Here is a 26,602-nt window from a genome sequence, read left to right on the forward strand (position 1 = left end):
AATCCTTGACATAATTCAAACCTCATTTGTCTCTTTTTTGGTTTAGTTTTGCCACAGCCAGAAAAGTAATTACTAAAAACTGGAAAAGTAAAGGTACCCCCCTCTAGTGTTGAATTTATTAGCATGCCAAAAATTGTTTGCAGCAGCAAATTGCATACTATAAAGAAGAGAACTTCTAATATTACACATTCATATAAATCTCGGCTTAAAATTGAAGACTTGCCTGAAAAATATTAATTGTTGTTGATATGTATAACTTTAATGTATTGATCAGCTGTAAACCTATGCAAATAGTTATTTGTTTGTGTTATAACTGATTTATGTAATGTTTTAAAACCAAATTAAAAATTTAACACACAAAAAGTAAAGCATATAAATATCTAAAACACGTACAAAAATCCACAAACAATCCCTCCTTTGGACATAAGTCGATACCACACGAAAGCAACTAAATTCATTAAAACAAATGCATATACTACAAAATTACTTATCAATGGCTTGTTGCTTTAATACATTGGAAAAAGAATCATTAAATCCTGGTTGATTACATGCATTTAGTCTCAAGTGCCAACTTAATTCTTTAAATTTTAAACAATTTTCCCAATCACCACCTCTTTCAAGGAGATTCATTCTGTCAATAATAAAAAAATATTTTTGAACTGGATACACTTAAGAGAATACCTATATAAGGCATCTGAAGATTTTTTTTTTATGTTGCATATATTGTCATATATCTTGTCACATAATCTTCTATTAGTTTTGCACACATAACATGCTTGACAAAGTATCCAAGATGCTAAGTAAACATTATTAATGTTGCAATGCAAGTGACCAGGGTTACATATTATTCTATTACAGCTGTTTACACTTGCATATGCTCCACACATTAAATTTACAGTATTTACAAGCCCCACATTTATTCACTCCTGTAACAGAACTTCATTTAGTTTGTATGGTCTCTCTCATATATATATATATATATATATATATATATATATATATATATATTTGGGTCTACTTTGTTTCCTTGAATCTCATTTCACTGAATTTCATTTTACCCCGACCACTTCATTGAAAATTCAAATTACTGAAAACTTATTTCACCAAACTACAGTTAGTATATATGGCATTGTGTAGAGTACTGTAAGGCAAGTAAACGGTATATGCCCTTTTCCCCACTGTAGTGCAACCCTGAAGTGAGTGTATATACTTAGGGAGGGGGAGCATAGCCCCGGCAATTTGTTTGAGTACATATTGCCTTCTGGAGAGACGTAGTCAGTGGAGTTGCAACTATGCATGTCTATTGTTTAAAATGTATTGTTTTGAAGTTTTGGTAAAATACAATGTAAAACAGACAAGGTGGGGGGCTACGCCCCCCCCCAATTATATATACTAACTCCAGGATCACACTACAGTGGGGAAAAGGGCTTATACCTTTTGTTTGTCTTACAGTACTCTACTGAGTGCCATATATACTAACTGCAATTCAGTGAAAAGAGATTCATTGAAATGAGTTTTCAGCGATGTGGTCGGGATGAAATGAAATTCAATTAAATGAGATTCAACGAAACAAAGTAGACCCATATATATATATATATATATATATATATATATATATATATATTTATATATATATATATATATATATATATATATATATATATATGTATATATGTATGTATATGTATGTGTGTGTATGTGTACATACACACACACACACACACACTTATAAGCATTTAAACTTTTTCCTTTACCATAAACAATCTTTTGTCTTCCTTCTAACCTCTGCTTCAAATCATCCGGCATTGTAAAATGCCAGTTATGATTCATAATATTACTAATTGGCAGTGAGTCCTGTTTGAAAGGTATAATCATAGTTGATCTTTTCAGTTGGTATTCAATTTCCATACATGTGTTAATATGATTGTTGTTGGATGCAATACCAGCGGCGTAACACCCCAAAATGTGGTGAAACTTAAGTCATTCTTGCACACAGCATTTCTTCTTTTATATCATATAACAAATCAACAGGATAACTTTTAACAGTAAGCATAGAAATAAAAAATAAATCCAATTATTTTACCAAAATGTCATCATTAATAATCCTCTCTTACAGGACCATTTGTCCTTTCATTATATTTCTCTTCTGAAAAAATGGATGACAACTATAATGTAGGTAAGAATTAGGCAAAGTTTCATTCCGATAAACTGCAGAAGTAAAACATATTTTAGAAATGTCTTTACATAACATCAGAGTAATCAATTTTCATCACATCATGATGAAATGTAAACTTTGAGAATTCAGTAGTTCCTTGTAAATAATCAATAAATATTCAAAGCTGGTTAACCCCACATTTCCTAATTATAAACATATCATCCAGAAATGTATAGTAAACCTGAATAAATTTAGAAAACTCATAGGGGAAAATAGTTATTCTTCCAGCATGGTATTACTAGGTTCACATACACTGGTGTGCATGAAGTGCCTGTAGCAACACCAAAAATCTGATGAATATATTCACCTTTGAAGTAAACAATATTGTTTTTCAAAACCATATCCATAAGATGACAAATGGTCATAACCTTGTTATGACCATAAAATGAAAACGTATTCAATATATCTAAAAAGTACACCAAGCATAGATTGTGTGGCGTAACAGAAGAAAGGTTAATAACATCAATTGTCACAGACTAACCTCGCTAAATGTGACGCTGTTAAAGTTCTGCAAAAAAGGCAAGTAATCAAGTAAACACAAGAAAATCTGCTCAAGCTCCTTACTCTCCTTGTTAACAAACTGCTAGAGGCTCAGTCCTAGACTTTCCTGCTGCCACAATAAGGGTGGATAGTTTGCATTCTTATACATTTTTCAAATGCTAAAAATAGAAGGGATAACAGGATGGTCCACCAATAAAAAGTCAGACTTGGCTGGATATATTCCCCTGTGACAAGTCAAAAAGTGAGCAGTTAATCCTTGCAAATGCTATGTTAACTTCATTCCTAGATACTCTAACATGTCCAACATTTTACTGGAATAATCCACAGTGTCTTTAACCACCACCCCTCCACCTTTATCCACCTTCATCACCTTGATATTTTTATTATACATTAAGTCATGAGTGCGTGTCTTTTTTGAGTTGATATATTGTCAGGGTAGGGGCACTGAGAAGCACAGAGGGGCCTAATGGTTTTGTTACAATAAACAATAAGCCTCAAATAGCCCAATAACAGGGTAGGGAGGTGGAAAAAAATAAAACTTCTTGTCTTAAGAACCAATGGTCTTGTATCATGTACAACTCTGTTGCCAAAATATACATTTAAATTCAACTTTGGTTTATAAAGCTTGAATTGTATTAAAATGGATACAACATCAATGCAAATCTGAGGAACAAAGGAAAAAAACTTTGCTTAATAACCTACAATGCCCCTCACTAATCACAAGAGGAATCAGATGAAAGATTTTAAATTTGTTACCTCTAGATGTTAACCTCGTTTGATAAGTACTTTTTAGATACATTAAATGCATTTTCATTTTATGATTATGACAAGATTTCACTTGCTACTTCATATTACATTTGTGTATACTGGAAATTGGGTTTGTATTACTAAATGGTTACTAGCTCTCATTTGTTTTGTGACACGTCCTGTGAAGTTTTTACTGCTGAATGGTTTGCTGTCTCAGACTGTCTTGTATTATTAATCAGAACTTCCTGCTTGTTCTATAAAGCCCAGGTCATGACTGGAAAGGATCAAATGAACAGCCTACTTATCTGGCCACCCAATAGCAAATAAATAAATATTAAAAATTGCAAAACTTGCACAGACATGATGAATTTAAGGTTAGAGACTGATGGCTTTAAATCCACAAAGACAGAATGTGAATACAGAAGGGGCTATATACCAGTCTTTTGATTCTGCCCCTTACTAGTGTAACATTTCTTTTTTTTTTTCAAAACAGGTTTATTGTTTTAACATACAAGAGAAACATCATAACAATTTTATACAAGTAATTAAAAATAGATATGATTATAATATTCAACAAAACAACTAAAGTATTTACAAAGACATCCACTACAATCAGATCAATTAATTAAACTAAAATACCATGCTATTGAAATTAGGATTTTTTTAACAAATTTTGTAAATTATCCCATACAATATAATAAGATGTTTTTCTAGTTGTTCTTGACCTAATTGTGTTTATTTCCATATGGCACACTATATTCATAACATTTTTAAATTCATTGAACGAAGGAGGTGTATCTGAAATCCAATTTCTGGTTATTATTTTCCTAGCCACTGCTAGAATAGACCATAACAAGGGAAGCTTAACCTTTTTAACACTTTGAGGTACAGGTGTGTTGAATAATATAAGAGATTTAGAAATAATGAAATTATCTGTAAAAAGAGCCTGCAAAAATTCATTAATTGACTTCCAGTATTCTTTCAATTTTATACAGTCATAAAACATATGAGCCCAGTCAGCATTAATTTCTATATTACATCTCTTACATAGATTATCTTTATTATTTATTTTATTCATCATCAAAGGTGTATAAAAAGATCTATGTAAAAATTCCATGTATAAAGTCTCCAGACAATGGAAGACGTAGTTCTATAGGCAGATTCCAATATATATTGTTTATCTTGTTGATTTGGTGGGTCCCCATTAATAGAAGTGAAATAATTCCAGTATGTATCTACACTGTAAAAAGTTTCTTGTCTGATAATTTTATGTATGTATGAAAGTTTACCTTTATCAGAAACTTTATGTTGTAAATTTAATATCAAGTAATCAATCAGTGTTGGAATAGATTCTTTAACTGTTATAGACATTAGATCTATTCTATTAATGAGATGTTGTCTAAAGGTCTGAACCTCTAACCAGCAAGTTTCTCTTAGATCAAATTCTTGTTTTAAGAAATCTAGATTTTTAACTTTATTATCAGATATCAACTGATAACAGTACTTTAGATCATTATCTATAGCTAAATGAGTTCCTTCAGAAGTAGATGACAAAAGCATACCCTGAGTATACATTATAGGAATATAATAAAATTCCATTCCCTATACTTAGGGTGCATGAATATAAAGTTACGATAGCTAATAATAATATTTAATGGGTAACAAATCATATGTTTAGGTGTAATAGGTGAAGTACAAAATTCCTTTAGTAATCATAACATGGAGTTATTTACAATCATATTTTTATGTGTTAAGGAGATTTTCATGAAGTGCATACTAATTAGCTCCCAATAATCTTTCCATTTTGACATATGACTGATCTATTAATAAAGTAATAACTTTTACAATAGAAGAGATAGTATATAAATTAAAGTCTGGAAAAGAAATACCCCTTGAGACCAGCTATTAGTATGTTTCTTTAATGCAATCCTAGGTCTATTAGGTGCCCATAGGAAATTTAACATTAGTGTATTCAGTTTCTTGATAATTATTTTTGTAGGTGGAAGTATTATTGATTGTATTAAGTATAAAATCTTGGGGAATATTATCATTTTAATAATTGTAAGTCTCTCCTCCATAGTAAAAACATATTATTCCAGGTATTAAAAAGATTTTGTATATTAAGAAAACAGGTATTATAATTATTATATATAATAGATTTAATATCTTTAGATAGTATTATACCTAAATAAGTTATCTGACCTGAATTGGGTACATATTTAGTAAAATCACTAATGAGAATATTTTTTCATGTATATATAGGTAGTATTTTAGTTTTTTCTTCATTGAATATTAAACCAGAAATACTTTTAAAATTCATCATTTTATCAAATAGAGACTGCACAGAAGAATTAGATCCTGCTGATGTAATTAGAACATCATCTGCAAAAAGTTGAATTTTGGATGTTGTATTTTCATCTATTTCAAAACCCTCTATGTCAGTACTGTTTCTGATCAAATTAGCCCAAGGCTCCATTACTAAAGTGAATAATAGTGGAGAAAGTGGACATCCTTGTTTTGTACCTTTAAAAATGGGTATTTGTTGTGAAACATATGTTCCTACTTTAATATAAGCCAATGTTCCTTTGTATAAATGCTCAATTAGATTTACAAATGCATCTGAGAAGTTTGTGCACTTCAGTAAGGTAAACAGATAGTCCCAACTTACTGAATCAAATGCTGAACTTATATCAAGACTAATAAGTGTTAAATCTTTCTTTTTCCTATTTGCAAAATCAATTAATGTTAAAATTCTTCTTATATTATCAAAAGTATTTCTATTTACAATGAAGCCTGTCTGATCTATATCTATAATGCCGGGGATGATTGTCTTCAATCTATCAGCAAAAATACTAATAAACATTTTATAATCAACATTAAGTAATGAGATGGGCCGATATGAAGTACATCTAGTTGGATCTTTATTAGGTTTTAAAATTGGCGAAATAAATGTATATTGCCAAGATGGGGGGGGTTATTAACTCAGTTTGGGCCAAAATAAAAACCTTATGTATTAATGAATATGTACTTTTAGAAAGGATTTTATATATCTCTGGTATAATACCATCATTACCCGGTGCTTTGTTTGATTTAAGCTTATTTATTTGTGTAATAACCTCTGTATATGAAATACTTTTGTCCAATAGTTTAATCTGTTGTTTATTAAGCTTTTTATTCATGTTTGTGGTTATAAACTCCTTTATTTTATCTTTAGGTTCCATGTTAATGTTATTATGGTTAATTTTGTGAAAGTGATTTCTAAATTCATCTAGTATTTCTGGTATACTAGAAACATTCTTCTTTTTCCTTAGAGAAAAGATTTCTTTGATAAGGTTTTGTTTATTCAACCTTTTTGTTTTATTTTTAAGTCTATGTAAGTATTTGGGGCTTATTGAATAAGACAAAAACTTGTATTTCTCTAAAGTTATTTTAACTTTATGAGTTAAAATTTCTTTGTATTTCTCATTTAGTTTGTTTATTTCTTCAATAACTTTCTTGTCCATAATATTTTCTTTATTATTGTGTTTATAAGAGTCTAATTTACTTTGAATATCTAACAATTCCTTATCCCAAGATTTCCTTTTATTATTATACCATCTGATACTTTGTCCATATAGATATGATTTTAAGGCATCCCAAACATAGACAATGGAGACTTCAGGAGTATTATTTATGTCTAAAAATGTTTTACTTCTGAAAGTATATATTCTTTATAGTCTTTTAGTTGAGTTAAGTATGCTGGTATCCTTTTGATCTGAACATTATGAGTATTTTTTATTATGAATTCAAAAACAATTGAATTATCATCAGATATAGGACATGAAATGATTTTGGAATTAATTAAATCTGTTACCATCTGGTTAGAAATAAAGACCCTATCTATTTTTTAATAAGTTTTGTATCTGTTAGAAAAAAAGGTGTATGGTAATGATTTTGAATCTATCTGATTATTAATATCATTCAAATGATAAGAATTAGCAAAATCATTTAAATGTTTTGCATTAGATGTAATTCTTCTTTTTCCTATAGTGGTAGTATCACTTTCATGTAGTATACAATTAAAGTCACCAGCTAAAATAATATCTCCTATAGAGAATGTTATGATCTTATCAATATGATGTTTCACTGTATTAATACCAATTCCAGGTATCCAATATACATTAATTAAAGTGTAAGTCTTCCCATTAATTTGTATTGTAACCATACAGAACATTCCTTTGTCATCCTGATAAGACTTAATGATTTTAGGAATGGGCATACTTTTATTCCATAAAATAGCCACTCCTCTTTTTTTCTGAGTGTGCTCTGAACTAACCAATACTGTATATTTGTTTGTGGCTAGTTTATCAATATCTTTTTTCAAGAGATGGGTTTCTTGCAGGAAGACTAAGTTGGTCTTATGTAAATTAATGTATCTTATTAGGCTTGCCCTTTTACACGGATTATTCAATCCATTAATGGTTAAAGAAATTCCTTTTAAAGATGTCATTTGGCATTTTTAAAACTTAAGAATCTTATGATCAAAATAACAAATAACAACATAAGTAATGTTACATCTCCTCCTTTAGGTGTACCTTTAAATATAGCTGTATTTATTGAATCTCTTATGGAATTTTGTATAGGATTCAATTTTGTTTGTAGTGACAATGAGTGTACAAAATATATTGTGGATGCTCCTGAGAGCACCCCAGCGCTATCAGGTTTTACCTCATATCATGCGTTCCGGCCCCAAAATCAGGAAAATACCAAGAAAGGAGGGGGGGTATCCATATTCATCAAGGACACCCACACCTCAAGACTGGTGGCAACGCATGATGCATCGGAGACCATCCAGGTGCAATTAACCGTAGGCAAGACTGCTCTGCAAATAGTAGCATGTTACAGGCCACCCTCACAAACTCAGGAACCTCACATGGCCTTCCTGAAAACACTAGAGGGGATAAATGTATCACCAAACACCATCATACTAGGTGACTTCAATTACCCAAATATAGACTGGGAACACTACTCAAGCCCAAACACCCTAGCCCAAAAGTTCCTGGAATTCATAAACTCAAATGCCATGGAACAACTAGTCACCATTCCCACAAGAGGAGATAACATACTTGATCTCATCATCACGAACATGGGAGCACAATGTTCAACACCGAAGTATACCCCTCACTGGTGAGATCAGATCACAAACTAATCTCGCTGGAGGTCCTCATCCCACCCCACCTGAAATAAAAAGACCACAGTAAAGAACTTCCCAAAGCCGACTTCACACTTCTAAAGACTAGTGTGGTCTCCTTTAAGGCCCCCGAGCCATGGAAAACAGTACTCAAGCCGCTGAATCACTTACAAATGCCTTCTACCAGCACCTGCAGGACTGCATGGATAAGGCAATCCCAAGCAAAACAAAGACTCTTTGTACCAAAGGCAAGCATCCAGTCTGGTGGACCCCAGCCATAAACAAACTCTACAACAAAAGGAGGAAGCTACTACAAGATAGAGCAAAATCCTTAAAAGGTAAGACACCCTTGATCACTATAAGTAAAAACTAAGAGCTCTCATAAAATCATCCAAAGCAAATTTCGAGAGAAAAATAGCTAAAGACTCAAAAGACAATCATAAGGCCTTCTTTAGCTATGTTAGAAACCTAGGAGGAAACTCCCAGATATGCTCAGAACTAGTTCAAAATGATGTGAAGATTACTGATCCTACAGACATTGCCAACATACTGGCTGACAGGTTCAGTGCAAACTTCTCCCTCCCCAAAAGGAGAGATATCTATACCAAACGATTGCAGCCCCCAAACATCTCCAGCGCCCAAGTGAGAACTGCTCTCTCCAAAGCAAAAACACAGCATCCATGGGACCTGATGGTGTCCCGGCTGTGTGCTCCACGAACTCAATGAGGAATTAAACCCACAGCTAGGACAGCTGTTTAATCAAAGTCTTACCTCTGGATACGCACTCCAGGAGTGGCGCACTGCAACTGTGGTCCCACTTCACAAAGGCGGTGCCTCCACTGACCCTGGAAATTACCGGCCCATTAGCTTGACAAGCCTTATCTGCAAAGCCATGGAGAGGATCATAATGGACCTCATAAATAAAGACATAGGGAATTTGCAGACATTGGATCCAACCCAGTTTGGCTTTGTCAAAGGCAAATCATGCCTTTTAAACTTGGTTGACTTTTTCAAAACAGTCACCAAAGCCATTGATGAGGGAAAGGCAGTCCATACAGCCTACCTCGATCTGGCTAAGGCCTTCGATACAATACCCCACTCGGGTATCATTGAAAAACTCATCAGCTTAAATGTTAACCCATACGTCACAAGATGGGTTGCAAACTGGCTGAGTGACAGAACCCACAGGGTCAGAGTTGCTGGCGCCATGTCAGACTCAAAGCCTGTCACAAGTGGTGTCCCACAGGGCTCAGTCCTAGGCCCACTCTTGTTTGGCATCTACTTTTCCAGTACAAGCAAACACAGGAGGGTTATGGCTGACAAAGTTTGCAGATGACTGCAAACTGGGTGCCATAGTAGAAAACACATCTGACACAGATATCCTTCAGAAGGGTCTCACAGAAACGGATAACTGGTGCCAGAGCCACGGCCTAAAGTTAAATGCCAAAAAATGCATAGTCATACCCTTCGGGAAAAACAAGGTTACCCCTAGCTACCAAATAGGAGGCAATCCACTGAGCACAGAAGAAGTTATCAGAGACCTGGGGACCCAGGTTGATAGTAGTCTGTCATTCGACACCCATGTAGCTAAAGTAGTTAGGAAGACCTTCTACATTGCCCACCTTATCATGAAGGGATTCTCATCTAGATCAAGGAGGTTATAGTCTCCCTTTACTCATCACTCATCAGACCAATGATTGAGTACAATGCCCCATTCGAATGTATCTGACCCGACACTTGCAGCAGCTGGAGAGGCCACAAAAGTTCCTCACCAAAAGGATAAAGGGTCTCAAAATCTATCCTATGCTGCCCGACTGAAAGAACTCCAGCTCTATTCAGTCGCCACCGCTTGCTCAGAGGTGACCTTTGCCTAACATACAAGGCCATGTCAAACCCAGATTTGATGAATATGCTTCACCTCAAAAATCTAGATCCATCAGAGCCACAAGGGCGGAGACTTAAACCTCGACACGGCTATTAATAGGACGTGCTGGAGGGATAGATTCATCACCCAAAGACTCCCTATGCTGTGGAACAGAATCCCGGTACATGTGAGGCAGAGCACCTCGCTGGCCTTGTTCAAGAGAAATCTTGACCAATGGATGGGAGATCGCAGATATACCCCAGGGATTACCTCAGTGTCACTGCTCGACAGAGGCACAGCAAAATAATGGGTATAGTTCCCCATACTAAAGGGGTGGCGTAAGCCACAAAACGATGGGCTAGGCTTGTAAATGCCCTCCGGCAGATAGCCTAGTATGAACCTATGAACCTATGAACCTATGTCAAAACTATATACATATAACAATGAACAAGTGAAAATAATGTAAGGATTAAACCTTGCATCCAGCCTGGAGTTAAAAACTCCAACTTAGAGTAGTATTTACCACTCAAGTTAACCCCCTACCCTAAGCAGCAGTACCTCAGCTACCACCTTATCAATTTAATACTGGTTATATTTAACTTAAATTAACAGCTTTCAATTCAATTATCTAGCAAGACAAGACTACACATTTGATAAAACAGCATCATATAAACTAAAATAAACTTTTTTTTTTTTTTTTTAAAAACTATTCATACTACTATATACATCTATGTAATATAATACACTTGTATTCAAATAGCATTCAAATAATCTTGATATTAGGAACCAAGAGGAGGGAGAGAAATAAAAGACGTGAAAGAGGGAGAGAGAGTGAAAGAAAGAGAGAGAGGAAAAAAAAAAGGAAGGCATATTTACATATTAATTTATTCAAAGTATGTAAAAATAAGTTCTAACATTCATTTAAATCAAAAACTTTGGCTAATATGGTTCAGACATTACATATATTAAGATGCATCTATTTTCTGTCATGTAAATGCAGTCAGCAGCTTCCAAAAAAAAACATTGAATTGCTTGTATATGAGCATTTTACTCATACTCATTATTGTCAATAGAATAAAATATTATATTTATAGAAATTGTTATAAATCATACTGCATAGTTATGCAAATTCTCAGAAATACTTGCATTATTGTAAAAAAAGCCATCTGTATTTTGTATGTCTATACTACTGCTTTAAAATATATCACATGACAATTTCTTCCAGAATAGAGTTATAAAGTTATTTATGCTTGTCAATCAGATGAATTAAATGAGTTATAGTAATGTATATGTTTGGAACATAAGTTTTTAACACAGATTAGTATGCTGCAGTCAAGTAGATTTTCAAAAACACTTGAATAAATGTTTCATGTTCTATGCCTTCTAAAATAAGACATTTACTTACTACAAGAAACTGCATCATTTAAAATCATTATAACTGACATTTTATGAATTATAACATAGATATTTAAGTAATTATATAAAATAACTCACATTTAGATGTTAAAGAGTTCATTTTCCTTCACATAGTCGCATTTGCATCAGTTCTACTTCCTGGTAGAGTGTTCTTCCTGAATCTGCAATGTGTCAGTGTGATATCTGGGTCAAAGGTCAAATTGACTGCTTTCAGCTTCTCTGTGAGAATTCTGAGAGTTGAAGCTTTTGAAACCACTCGAGGACACTGTTCATGAGGTAGCCCACATCCCAGATTGTCTCCCTTAACATTTTGGCGGGAAACTTGTTAAAAACTAGTGACAAACATTCATTTAGCAGTGTAAATGCATCTAAACATGACAAAACCTTCGCGATGTATTTTACAGGTTATTACAGCCTCTATGTAAGTGAAATTAAGCCCAAAGTTATTAATAAGTAATAAAACTCAATATTTTTGTCTCAACTCAATTTTTATGCAAATCTTATTATTTACTGTGTCTATATGATCAAAAAAATTTCTATATATTAATATGAAAAAAAAAATAAAGAGAAAGAATAAAGAAAAGAAAAAGAGAGTAGAAAATAAAAGAGTGTAAAGCAGAAATAAAAAAATGTAAGAGAAAGCTATAAGAAGTATATACAATGGAATATTACTTACTGTTTATATTAGAGTTAAAAATAAAACATATTATTTACTATTATTTAGTTCTAATTATTATTAGTTAAAGCATGACAGATTATTTACAAACAAGCATAAGCAGTATAATCAAGAAAGTATAATTAGGAATAGCATTTGAAGAACATATAAACTTTTTACAAGGAATAAATGTTATTATTCCATTTATCATATTTTCATTACTCTTCTCTCCCTGCCCTCCCCCACCCTTTACCCACTACATAACCTAAATAGAATGTCATTGTTTAAACAAAGGAAAGAAGAAAAGGAGAAAAAAAAAGAAAAAAAATGTATCAAATTACTGACCTTACTTCTCTTTTTCAGAAAGAGAAACAAATGGTTATGAAACAAAACATTTCTTTGCACACAGAGAATAACTTTAATTAAATCTTTTTCAGAATAGCTGTGGTTTTCTGGAAATGCAGGAACTATATTTAAAAAGATTAATAATGAAGTAAAATGATGAGAGAAAAAAAAGAAAAAAAACATAGAACAAATCATTTGTTTTTTAGTCTCTTCTTCTTCTCTGAAGTCTTCCACGAAGTTTCAGTTGCCAGTCTCTTTAATGAAGGACTAGCCCATTCCATTTCCTCTATTTTATCCAAAATCTTATTTTTTTGATAAACAGTAAAGCAGAGTCTAAGTCATCAAAAATTTTAGGACCATCAGGAAGGAAGATTTTTAGCTTGGCAGGAAACAGAAGGTATGTTTTAAACTGTGCTTTTAAGCTCCCTTATTAGTGGCATAAAAACTTTTCTTTTAGCTATTACCAAGGAAGAATAGTCATTGTCAAAACGCACAGTTGTCTCATTAATCTTAACAGGAGCTTTAGCCCAAGCAGATTTAAGAACCATCTCTTTATCAAACGATGATAGAAATCTAACTATAACTGATCTAGGATATGTTTTGTTAGAGTTAGTATTAGCTATAGATCTATGTGCTCTTTCGATACCAAAAGAGAATGCTTCTGGTAAGTCTAAAGTTTTAGGGAGCCATGTTGTTAAAAAAGAAGTAATATTGTTACCTTCAATATTTTCTGGCAGTCCAAAAATCCTAATGTTATTGCGCCTAGATCTATTTTCCAGGTCATCCAGCTTTGTTTGTAAATGTGTATTTTGTTTCAGCAGAAACTCAATGTTGATTTCCTCTTCTTGGATTCTATTTTCCATGTCATTCACAGCTTCTTCTATGCCTGTCATCTGGATCTTCTGTTGTTGTAGGTCTATATGTAACAAGTCTATTTGTTTTGTAGTGTTTTCTATGAAAGTATCTATTTTAGTATCCATTTTATCCATCTTAGCAGTAAGTTGCTGGATTATAGTTATCAGAGACTGAAGTTCTTTCTTGATGCTGGAGTCTTGAGAATTTGTCTTACTGGAACTCATTTCAGACTGATAAACTGACAGGAAAATTTCCAAAGTGATTTCTGACAGGAATATTGTTAAAATGTCCTTTCTTTTTTAGATATAGTTCAAGAACTATATAAAACAAACATATTTAGAAAGAAAATTACTTCAAAAATTAATTTTTTAAGTAATTAATTCCTGTCAGTGTAATGAAATTGGTGGAGCTGAAGAAATCTGCTGCTATCCTGTGTTCATCCTTGGCCACGCCCCCACTAGTGTAACATTTCTGAAACAGCACGCACAAGACTATTGACCTACAAACTAACGTATATGCTTTGTCCCATCTACGTAGCACTGCATATGTCACAAATAATTTGTGAACATTGTTAACCTTATACCTTAACATCTCTTAACTTGCCAGTGGTATAAATGAATAGCCATGTGATCAGGTTCCAACTGTCCAGGCACATCTCTCTCTTTTTACTTTAGATTTGCTTGTAGGTGATGCCCTTGTGTCACATGAACTGAAAAAAATGCTGTTTGTCAGATCAGCATACACTGAATTGAGGAGTTTCTGTTTTCCTGACTAATGTGCAACTATAGTATTAGTATATAGGACTTCATTCTCCCAATCCTGCAAGAAAGATGCTTTAAACAAGTATAAGAGGTTTTTAGGTAAATTGGGTACATGATCAGTTGTTTACCTCATCTGAGAAGTGCTTTGTATACACGAACTTGGTTTACAAATAATTGTGTCTCGATCATTCAAAGATGGTACACAAGTCTTCTGTAGTCTGTGCTTCACAACTGTGTGACACCACTGTGCACATCATACAGTCGTATAACATTTGCAGTTAGACTCCTTTATCTTCATAATACATTTCTGTCATTGCCTTACATAATTACAGTACTGGGAATACTGCTGGATAGGTCTCATTCACAAGAATGCAAAGTATACAGTTTATACAGGAGCAAACCAGAATCTGTTATACATGGAAGAGTTCTTTAGGGTATCTTCGACTATGTGAAGATGCAGTAACAAAGACCTTCGCTCCCCTCATAACCAGGAAAGAACTGCTATATACATGCAACTCGAGCCTTCCCTCAGCCATCTTACACTCAAGTGTCCCACTGAGTCTATGTAACTGGTATTACAAGCTGACAACACAGTGATATATTATATCTTTTTTATTTATTATTACTTATTTCTTCATGATTTCATTTTTGATTTTACAGTATAACCTAAAGTGAAGAGTGTGAGTGTGTGTGTGTGAGAGTACGTACTCAAGTATGTACGTGTGCGCAAGAGGACCGATATGCATTCTAACAGTTGGAGCTTGACGATGTACAGCAGACCAATAAGAAAACAAAGCACTTTAAAGAACTATTACATGCTTTACTGTATGTGAAAAGGAATGTTTTGTTGTTAATGACACCTACAAGCAAGCGGTCAACGTGCTGCTATGTGATATTGTGAGAAAATGGGTTATTAAACTTGGAAAAATAAAATGCTGAAATAAGCTGTCACAAAAAAGACATTTCAAAGAATAGTTTTCGACATCTTGCAGATAAAGTTCTCTTTCTGATACATCTGTAAGCAGAGTTACCCTCAGCAACTTTCAGATGTTTCAGGGTACAGTTTATAACAAAAAAATAAATAAATAATATCCTACTAGTAAACAGAACAACAACTGGCAAGGATGTAGTTCTTTTACTTGAGTGCCATGTCCCTGTTGTCTTATATCGCCAAGATACAAACTCAGAGAGAAAAGCAGCATTAGCATGCTCCTTTTAAGATGACCAAGGTGAGAACAGTAGTGTCCTCTGCCTGTGAAATATATGAATATATGGACATCTTCAGGGATTCCATTATTGTATCTCTTATGAAAATGCCATCTTCAGACATGATTGCTCTCCACCAACACAGGTTCCTGTCTCAACGGATGTCTTTTCCTTTTCTTCTCCTTGCTGTCTACTGACCATCATCTTCTTGAGATCTATAGGCCCCCCCTTTGCTCTTCTCATGTCTAGACACATTACTCAGGACAAACATTACCTGAGTGGTGACAGCCAATAGCAGAACCATCACTCTGGCAGCCATCAGGGCTTTCCTACTTATAGCTTCAATGCTGCCACTGTTGTTGATGTGAATACCCCACCACCACCGTGGAATACCTGGGTAATGCTTTCTCCCAGACAGTGCATGCTTCCATACACACATGCTGCAGATAGATAACACACCTCTGGTCTATGGCCACATTTGTTGCTAACAGCTATTTGTCTACTTGGTGGCAACTGGTGACCAATTCCCCCAATTTCTTTCCCCCAGGATGGGTGGGCCACTATCGGTCACTCACTCTCACCCTACCCCACCAGACTGTTCAGTTGCCCAACTGATACTAACTCAAATAGGGACGGAGAAAGCTTGACGCACGCAGTGGTGCAGTGGTTAACGTTGTCGTCTCACAGCAAGAGGTTCACCGGTTCGATTCTTGGCTGGGGTGCCTTCTGTGTGGAGTTTGCATGTTCTCCCTGTGTTTGCGTGGGTTTCCTCCGGGTACTCCGGTTTCCTCCCACATTCCAAAGACATGCATCTGGAGCATTTCTCCCCAGGCCTCTGCTGAAAACAGGCTCTGTGGAACCTAGTCGGACTTTCCCGGTCAACAAATGATAAATAAAAAAAAAAATTTGCCACAGCGGAAAGTGTTGCACATTATCTCTATTACATTTCAGGTCTTCCTCTATAAATTAGAAAAAATAAACAACCAAATGCATTCCATGGCTACCAATATATAAAATTATTTTACTTACTTTATTTTATTTCATATTTAACAAGGAAGAACACTGGTACTGTGAGCCATTTTCTAGCTCAGTCCAAAATACAGTAGCAAACAAAACTGAATTATATAAAGAAAATGAGGCCAGTATTAACTTCATAGCAAGTAGTGGTAGTAGCTGGTATATACAAAGGTTTATGTTAATAGAACAAAATTAGGTAAGATAAAAACAAACATTTTAAAACTTACAAACACTTTATAGATGAGGAGGATACATAACATAGAAAGGGGGACTGGTGAGAGTAGGACTGAGGCGGAAAAAGTAGAGGGAGGAGGTTAAGATGGAGGGCTGCTGGTTGAGTGGAGAAGGGGGTAGAGATCATGGAAGATCTGGTAGGGCAGGGATGTTAAACATGCACTGGTGCAATAATTAACAATGTTGGAGTTACAGGTATGTATGTGAGGTAGAGAACTGCAATATTACGTGAATCCATGGGTAGAAAAGCATTTTGCATGTTGCTTTTATTAAGAGGAACTCAAGTTGTTGCTGGAATGTAGCTTAATGTCACTAAGGTTTGAAGGAAGTTGATTCCCAAGTTTGCAAATCACAACAGATAAGCAGTGCTCAGTGGACTGCAGTTTTGTACTGGGTGGGTGGAGGGATGAGGGATTGGGAGGTTTGCGGTCCAAGACTGTATGAAGAGGTACGCTTGGACAGTCTGCTGTCCACTATTCAGACAAAGTGTGTCTGTTGTTAATATTATGGTTTTCATTTTTCCTTCTAGTTAACTGAATACAAAAGGAGGTTGTTTTTTGTGATCATTATACCTCTGCTCCTTGTTTTGTTTAGTAAACTGATTTCAGAATGAGTGTCAACGGTTTTGCTATTAAACTTTTGATAATATACCCCCACATACGTACATACGCACACAGAAATTAAATTTTGGTACTAGTTAAAAAGTGCGACAGACAGCCTATGCATACAGTCATCTCATTTATAAACTAAAGTGAAATGTTTATTATTCATAAATAGGTACAATGTACTTTGTACTAATTCTTTTACAACTAAAAAGCGAAGCTGTGATTATTTTAAGGAGGGAATACGTTTCTGAAGGCATGCAGGGTCACATATTACAAAATCTGTCTGCTTATTTAACATTTGTATACCAGATAAGTGGACTGATACCAGGATCTTTCTCAGCCACATTTCAGGCCTTATGGAAAAATAACTACAAAGAGCAAAACCTTAGCAAACACGTTATCTACTACTTTTATGATATTAAAAAACAAACAAATGCATTGCAACAGAAGTAAAGTTGGGGTATAAGACTTAACATTCATAACAAAAGACATATACTAATAAAAGTCCAAGAAGTAATGGATGGTAATACAGTCACAAACATGCAGTTTACCACTGCATATGCATTTGTAAAGCAAACAAGCATGGTGAGAAATGCACTGAATTAAAAGGAAACAAGATGCACAGTTGTGCATTTTCTGTTGATAAACTATCAACTCCGTGTTACTCCTCATTACATACATAGAAGGAAAATGGAATGGGGAAAAAGTGGGACAGAAAGTTCTAAGGTTAGCAGATAAAGAGGAAAGTATATTATGTCAAAGGACTGTTATATGAACATAGAGGCACAGGAGAAAGATTTCAATAAAAGAAGAGGCCCCAAGTACATTAGCCATAATATCTAAGGCAAGCACATGAATATGGGGTGACTTCTTAAATTAAATAATATTATCGACTTAATGGGTTCATCTACAGAGTTCCAGCAAGCCAGAATGAGTTTTGAGAAGTATCTCATCTTCTCAACGAAAGACTTGCTAGCAGGAGAGAACTGGAACTGTCATGTGCGTATCTGGATGTTTTGATGCACAATTTATTGAGGAGAGGAGTACTGTATCTTAGATTAAAAAATGTAAAAGGGAGAATATCAAGCGGGAGAGCAGCATTTATGCTTACTGGGAACCATTTCCTTTTCATAAGAGTAATGCAATGGGGTTCACATCTGCTAGAAAGATAAGGAATCAGGCAATTTTATGTTCTCCTTTTGTAGGTGAGTGGTAACACATTTAGTATTAAATACTGTGTATTAGGTATTGCTTATACATAGCACATAAAACTAACATCTTGAATAAAGTATTGGATCCCATAACATATAAACCAATACCAACAGCAAAAAGTTAATGAAAAAAAGGTCAGATATAAAATGGCTTTACAGGTAATGACTAACTGAAACATGTTTTGAGAAGGACAGCTAATAAGGAGTTTGAGAAATGCATGTCATGCGAGAGTATACTATGTACTTGCTTGTCAAAAATTTTTTGGATCATGTGCATCTTCAATTTTTTGGATAATATTCTGCTGTCAGATTTGAAGTACATTAAATACATAAAAACATGTGCAATGGGGGTTCAAATACAAAATACTCCGACAGGAAACAAATATTTGAGAAATGAACAAAGTTTGATTTTATGCGTCAGATTTAAATCAGACAGTCTCAAAATAATTTTACCAATATGACCTACGGGGAAGCAAATTAAAGCAAAGCTTTGCTTATAGCGAAAAGTAGAGAAAAAAGCAGATACATATAATTACTACATTTTTTCAGAAAATGTACAAAATCTGTATTTTTAAGTGGAGTTGCAGTAGTAATTAGAAATATGAAAAGCTATATAAAATCCTGCTTTTAATGAAATGACACAGCAAAAAAGTAAAATATAATCTGCCGAGAAACTGAATTTTGGCTTTCTGTGGAAAAGACAACCACACATACACATCCATTCATATCAGGGGTTTATTCCTCTTATTAGCAACTTTCTTTCACTTAATACATTACCTCATGTAAGTGGAGCTTTTCTGAAGATGCTTGGAATTTAAATTCTAACTAACATGGAAGTAGGCAGCTTGACTTGATCCAGAAAGGGGTGTGGAGGTTGCTAAAAAAAGACTGAGTTGCCTCATTCTAAGACATTCTTCTAGAGAAAATGTGGCTGTCTCTTCGTAGAGAATTCAGTCCAGCACACATTTCAAGTTCATTTAGTAATTGGAAGTGGTACCCACTTATTTACATTTCTTTTACCTAGTCATAGAATGATCGTTCCTGTTAGTGGTAGTCAGAGTCCAGCAAGAAGAGGAAGAATCAGACAACTAATTAGTCAGTGTTTTCCTAAGTGTCACCTCTCTGGTTAAAATGTTTTATTTCGTATTTTTGTGCAATATTACATCTGCAGCATACATTCAGTTCTCAAACTGCACTGTCTAATTTCTTTAGCTAAGGAATCCTATTCAGTTTCTAAAGGATGTGGGCTGGTTACTTAATTTATATAATCGTAAGTAAGTAGACAGTGAATTCTAACTGTTGGTATCTGTCTTCAATTAAGGTTACAGTGGTGCTAAAACCGATCTTAACAAATAATAAGCACCCCATGCTTAAGTTAAGGTTGAGTATAGTGCTAGAACAACAAGATGCGTACTCACCTATACTTTTTCTGAAGGACAAGAACCCAAACTGAAAAGTATGTCACTTTTTACTGGTTTCAATCCTCTGTGACTTGTCTGAGAACCACAGATTTTATGTGAAACAGACCAAACAAATATGGCAAAAGCTGGACGTTGTGCAAAAATCTGGGCAGTTTAGAGGCATAGCAAGTTACTGCAAACCAAAAGGACTGTGTGTTACACTGCTTTTCTGCCAGTGCCTGTTAAGTGGCCAAGTGTCCTACAGCTTTGAAGTATTTCATGGAGCAGATAAACCTCCATGCACTGCAAAAAAAATTATGATTGAGCAGCCAATCATAACCTTCAATTGTGTTCTTGACATGGATGCTATGATTCACCTTTCGAGTTAATTTCTTGGCATGCATGTCTCAAACAATCAGTGACTCAATCATAGTCCTCTACATTAATGAGTAAAATACTGAATAAAGCAAGGGTTTGCCATCATAGAATTTTTTTTCTATGCACATAATTTATTATTATTACAATCTAATCAGTGGACCTTAAAGACGAGAAAAATCTTCACAAAGTATCTTTGCAAAAGTCATCCTAGGATTGCCTGGAACAGTTGATTCTTAAAACAGAAACAAGTGACTGGATATTACTGTAACCAGAAATTACTTTATTTTAATTTTATTTTACATTTGTTGACCAGGATAGTCCAATTGGATGCAGGTCCACTTTCATCAGTGGCCCGGGGAGCAAAGCTCCAGACTACAAAGTAAATATTGTGGGAAGAAACAGCCAGGGAATTGTTATGGCTAGGCTTGTATAGGCCCTAGGGCCGATAGCCTAGTACCAAACTATGAACCTATATAGTTAACAGTTGATATAACATTCAGAAATATAATACATTGCATAGTAGAGATAGAACATATTAACATAGTAAAGAAAAAAAAACTCAAAGTTTAACAGCAGTTTCAACATAATACAGAATAAAAGGCAGTGCATGTCCTGCACAGGTTAAAATAACATAGTAAGGAGTAAATATAGTAACGTATTTAAGAGGACATTCAGGTGAACATAATTTAATAGTGATGTAAATGACAGAAATAGCCTTTTGCATTATAGCAGAAAAGGGGAGGAACATGGGAAATACAGATATTAGTACATTAGTTGTTCACCCTGGGGAGTCACAGGAGCAGGACCAGCTGTCCATATAATGTGTTTTCAAGGATTTTTTTAAATTGTGTGGAAGAGCTGTTAGAGGTCAGGTAACTTGGTAAAGTACTCAAAGATTTTGAGATGGAACAGCTAAAGAGGGGATTTGCCAGCGTTATTATTAAAATTACTGACATTTAGGAGGTTCTAATTACTAGATCTTAAGAGTTCTAGCAGCAGTGTAGGGTTGGATAAGATTGTGTACTGCTGGGACTTTATCAGGGTGGTAGTACAGTTTATGTACAAGTGAGAGTTGATTGAGTTTAAGAAGTTTATGAACTAGTACAACTTATGAATCATGGTAAACAGAATAAGCCAGACAGCTGATATTGTGTTTCCTGCATATTCATCAATTTCTCTCTTCCAGACATGCATGTGAAATTTCAGGGAACTTCAGAATATTCAACAGCAACAACTCTCTGAGGAATAGATGAGTAAATAACTTGTTGTAAGTACACTGAAAATGAGTTGTACACATCTTGTTCTTCAAAAAAACAGCTCTAACGCACTTAAAAAAGAATTAAAATGTGCAAAAAGTTTAATTAGCAAGGAAATGGAAGAGTATTTGGGAAAAACTCTCAAAATGTATCAAACACTGCATATAAAGCAATTATCTAAGCTTTAGAAGGAGCTATTAAAAGCAAAAACAAACGTATATAAAGATGTTCAATGGGAAATGGAAATTTCTGTTTTTTCCCTATTCTCTGAAGAATTGGCAACAGTGACAGTAATAATAATACTATAAAACTGGTAAGTTATTTGATTTAGTTCAGGTTCATAGACTAAAAAAATACAGACTGAAGACGTTAATCTCCTGATTTTATTGCCATTTGGTAGGTGGACTGGTCAACTGACCCACTCCGGCCAGGAACCAGGCTCCAAGGGAGCAGCAGACAATAGCAACCACAAATAATAGAAACAACTGAAATGCACATTTAAAATGATTACACATTGATATCATCATTCTGTACTATACACACACACACACATGCATGCAGACATACACTGAATATATACAAAAACAAATAATCAATAGTTTGTGATCTCCATGTAGTGCATGGAATGCCCTGATTATGCTCAAAACCAGCTAACTTATATTCTGCCTCTGTTACAGCACAAGATCCAACCTTAACCCTTAAGAGGGGTGCTTAAAAATTAAGCACCCCCATTAAGTATTAAGGTCAGCTCTGCACCAAAAAAGACAGCATTGACCATGAAACAGCTTTGTTTTAATGCCCATTTTTTGCCTACTGTCTGCCAAGTCCACAAACATTCTGAATGTAACTACTTCCCTTGGACGGGGAATAAGTATGGATGACAACCACTTCCACCCGCTTTACTGGCTTTCAAAGCCAGAACAATACACTCCATTTTTTTTTAATTTTACCTTTGATTAATTTGTAGTACATGGGATGACTGGGTCACAAGATCGTAATCCTGTACTGTGGGTTTGTGACATGGATGCCAAGATTCACCTCTTAAGCTTTGCTGTCAGCTCTTACATGGCATTCCGCAGTAGTATAGTCAGATCTTACATGACATTCCTCAGCAGTACAGTCAGTTCTTACATGACATTCCTCAGCAGTACAGTCAGCTCTTACATGACATTCCTCAGCAGTACAGTCAGTTCTTACATGACATTCCTCAGCAGTACAGTCAGTTCTTACATGACATTCCTCAGCAGTACAGTCAGTTCTTACATGACATTCCTCAGCAGTACAGTCAGTTCTTACATGACATTCCTCAGCAGTACAGTCAGTTCTTACATGACATTCCTCAGCAGTACAGTCCGTTCTTACATGACATTCCTCAGCAGTACAGTCAGCTCTTACATGACATTCCGCAGTAGTACAGTCAGTTCTTACATGACATTCCTCAGCAGTACAGTCAGCTCTTACATGACATTCCTCAGCAGTACAGTCAGTTCTACATGACATTCCTCAGCAGTACAGTCAGTTCTTACATGACATTCCTCAGCAGTACAGTCAGTTCTTACATGACATTCCTCAGCAGTACAGTCAGTTCTTACATGACATTCCTCAGCAGTACAGTCAGTTCTTACATGACATTCCTCAGCAGTACAGTCAGTTCTTACATGACATTCCTCAGTAGTACAGTCAGTTCTTACATGACATTCCTCAGCAGTACAGTCAGTTCTTACATGACATTCCTCAGCAGTACAGTCAGTTCTTACATGACATTCCTCAGCAGTACAGTCAGTTCTTACATGACATTCCTCAGCAGTACAGTCAGTTCTTACATGACATTCCTCAGCAGTACAGTCAGTTCTTACATGACATTCCTCAGTAGTACAGTCAGTTCTTACATGACATTCCTCAGTAGTACAGTCAGTTCTTACATGACATTCCTCAGCAGTACAGTCAGTTCTTACATGACATTCCTCAGCAGTACAGTCAGTTCTTACATGACATTCCTCAGTAGTACAGTCAGTTCTTACATGACATTCCTCAGTAGTACACTTAGCTCTTACTTGCCTTTGTTTCAGAGAATAAGTCCGCCTTTGAAAACCTTTTTAGCAATAAAGATTCAACATCTACATATATCATTTCTTCTTGATAGTGTGAATTTAGATATACATATGGGTCCACTTAAAAACACAAACTCCAAAATGAAGACATAAAAACTGACACTTGCAACATCAACAGGTCATTGCGCATAACCTCAGGTTAGAAATAATGTTTTTTGCAGGGAAGCAAGCCCCCCTGCACCCCACCCATGTGGAAAGCTACACTCCCCACACCCACATTAATTATTCTTACTAACTTCATGATAGCTTAATCTTCACAGAAGGGTTATTATATTCCTCAACTCTGGGATTGTCAATCTTGCACACCTGTTAACCAAGGTGTATCAACAAAACAGATGACATTTTTGTGTGTGTTGTGTGCATATGATGTACTACAGCCACCCAAGCACCAGATGCTTGAATAACACTACCTCTTAGCGATGGACGTCAATGATTTGTAACTTGCACAATGGGCATGGTCATGCTCTAACACTAATATTGAGTACAAGGTAAGGGGTGGCAGCACCACTCGAGATACGGCTACCATACACCTCACACCTCAGCACAATATTCGAGCTTGGGCAGGGTTACTGCAGCAACTTGGGGGATAGAAGCACAGGCTAGGTAGCAATCATGAAGAGAGTTTTAGGTTTAAGTAGCAGGAAGGGGGATTTAGGGTAAGGTAGCGGGAGGGGAGTTTTAGGAGTAGAGAGCGATCAAGGACTTTAGGATTACAGAGAGGGAAGTTGTTTTAGGTTTAGGAAGGGAAAGTATCTTAGGATTAGGTAGTGGGAGTGCTGTTTTAATCTCATGATGTTACTGGGGGTGAGGAGTGGAAATTTTAGTTTAGGAAGTGATGTGGACTCACTATGGTTAGAGTCAGGGACTGGGCAAGAGTTTTTAATGGTTGAGGTTTTATACATAAGCAGGGTCAGGTGTTGGGATGAATAGATAATTTATTAGGATCAGGCTGTCAGGAAGGTGATGAGAGGTAGGCCACTTGCCAGTTAGAGCAAGTGGCAGTGACCAAAGTTGTTATGAGTACTTATGACAGACCTGTCCACTGACATACTTACACATTTTACTTTTCTTGACAAGATTAACTCAGGATAGCATATCTGTAGGGGAGACCAGAGGTCACATTCATAATGACTTGGGAGAACATGACCAAGACACCAACGGAATGTCCCTACTCTTTTTACTACATGTCCTGTATTTTACATCAATGTGAGGCATCACCATCGGCATCAGACAAGACATCTGCTTACTGTCTCCTTTGAAGGACAGAATCTCAGCAGTGCACCATATTGCTTATTTTGCATTGTACAGACAGTATAATAAAATAAATTCAAGCAGCTGGCACTGCAGCACAGTTTTCAGCTTTTACTGTAGGAGCTAGCTTTGTCTGGCATTAGGGAGTTAACCTTTACACAGCAATGTTTGGTAGTACGGAGTTAGCCCTTACATAGTATTGTCTGGTAATACACAGTTAGCCCTTACACAACATTGCTTGTTAGTACACAGTTAGCCCTTACAAAGCATTGTTGGGTAGTACACAGCCCTTACATAGCATTGTAAGATAGTATGGAGTTAGCACTTACAAAGCACTGTTTGGTAGCAAGCATTAACACTTACAAAGCATTGTCTCATAGTACACAGTCCATACACAGTATTTAAGATAGTATGGAGTTAGCCCTTACACAGCATTGTTTGGGAGTATAGAGTTAGTGCTTACATGGCACAGTTTGGTAGTAAGGAGTTAGCTCTCACACAGCACAGTTTGGTAGCATGGAGTTAGCTCTCACACGGCACAGTTTGGTAGTAAGGAGTTAGCTCTCACATGGCACACACATTTTGGTAGTAAGGAGTTGGCTCCCACACGGCACAGTTTGGTAGCAAGGAATTAGCTCTCACACAGCACACACAGTGTGGTAGCAAGGAGTTAGCTCTCACATGGCAGTGTTTGGTAGTAAGGAGTTAGCTCTCACACGGCAGTGTTTGGTAGTAAGGAGTTAGCTCTCACACGGCAGTGTTTGGTAGTAAGGAGTTAGCTCTCACACGGCAGTGTTTGGTAGTAAGGAGTTAGCTCTCACACGGCAGTGTTTGGTAGTAAGGAGTTAGCTCTCACACGGCAGTGTTTGGTAGTAAGGAGTTAGCTCTCACACGGCAGTGTTTGGTAGTAAGGAGTTAGCTCTCACACGGCAGTGTTTGGTAGTAAGGAGTTAGCTCTCACGGCAGTGTTTGGTAGTAAGGAGTTAGCTCTCACACGGCAGTGTTTGGTAGTAAGGAGTTAGCTCTCACACGGCAGTGTTTGGTAGTAAGGAGTTAGCTCTCACACGGCAGTGTTTGGTAGTAAGGAGTTAGCTCTCACACGGCATTGTTTGGTAGTAAGGAGTTAGCTCTCACACAGCAGTGTTTGGTAGACTGTACTGAGGCAGTTCTGTGAAAGCATGGCTTGGTAATGTGGAGTTAGCTCTCATACAGCATTTTGTTACAGTAGTGTCAGTACGATCCCTTCTGAAGGCTGTACGACACAGCCAAGTGTGATGCTTTTGCATAACATTGCATGATGCCATTAGCTGAGCAGATGTATCAAATGCAGACAGCAGCCAAATATTCACAATGTGATTCAGCTTTTTCTTCCCCGTGACTCCCCTACTAAACAATGCCAAAAAA

The 26,602-nt window shown here is 35.7% G+C and overlaps 1 protein-coding gene across 3 annotated transcripts in view; it reads right to left on the bottom strand.

Annotated features, from left to right (window-relative positions):
- The window catches only part of SORBS3 (sorbin and SH3 domain containing 3), a 1,673,489-nt gene that overhangs the window by 276,979 nt on the left and 1,369,908 nt on the right, over positions 1-26,602 (bottom strand). The window lies entirely within an intron of this gene.

Source organism: Protopterus annectens, chromosome 9.part0, assembly GCF_019279795.1.
Source record: "Protopterus annectens isolate FY-2018-M chromosome 9.part0, PAN1.0, whole genome shotgun sequence".
NCBI lineage: Eukaryota > Metazoa > Chordata > Ceratodontiformes > Protopteridae > Protopterus > Protopterus annectens.